This window comes from Sinocyclocheilus rhinocerous, unplaced genomic scaffold (genome assembly GCF_001515625.1).
Source record: "Sinocyclocheilus rhinocerous isolate Xijiao unplaced genomic scaffold, SAMN03320098_v1.1 scaffold576, whole genome shotgun sequence".
Taxonomy (NCBI): domain Eukaryota; kingdom Metazoa; phylum Chordata; class Actinopteri; order Cypriniformes; family Cyprinidae; genus Sinocyclocheilus; species Sinocyclocheilus rhinocerous.
The window spans coordinates 321,758-322,147 of NW_015662167.1; the positions used below are offsets into that span (position 1 = coordinate 321,758).

General features: G+C 36.7%; 1 protein-coding gene across 6 annotated transcripts in view; it reads right to left on the bottom strand.

Moving 5' to 3' along the window:
- LOC107727759 (plasma membrane calcium-transporting ATPase 2-like) overlaps positions 1-390 on the bottom strand; it is a 114,087-nt gene that overhangs the window by 34,678 nt on the left and 79,019 nt on the right. The window lies entirely within an intron of this gene.

The following is a 390-nucleotide window of genomic DNA, read 5'->3' on the forward strand; positions in this document are numbered from 1 at the left end:
CACCGTCGTTTTGATTTTTTGTAGTAATAAAAATAATTTAGTTCAGTAAAAAAATAGACACTACAATTAAAACCTGAACGCGGCTGCTCAATGCAGCGTGCCGAACGACAGTCGCATCACAGATCAGATTTCATTTATCCAGTGAGGAGAGTGAGGAGAGCTGACTGACAAAAAGAGTGGGGTGAGACAGACAAGATGATCGCGGATGATTTCGTTTCGAAACGAGATGCAAAAGCGCCTGTTTGGCAATATTTTGGATTTTGAAAAGCCTGTTGACCTTTTGCCATTTATCTAAGGTGATTTTTTCAAGTTATCTATCTAGTATCTAGTAATCTAAGTTTTTTTAAACATTCGTTTCTTATTTAATTGGTTCCACATTATTTGCTGATT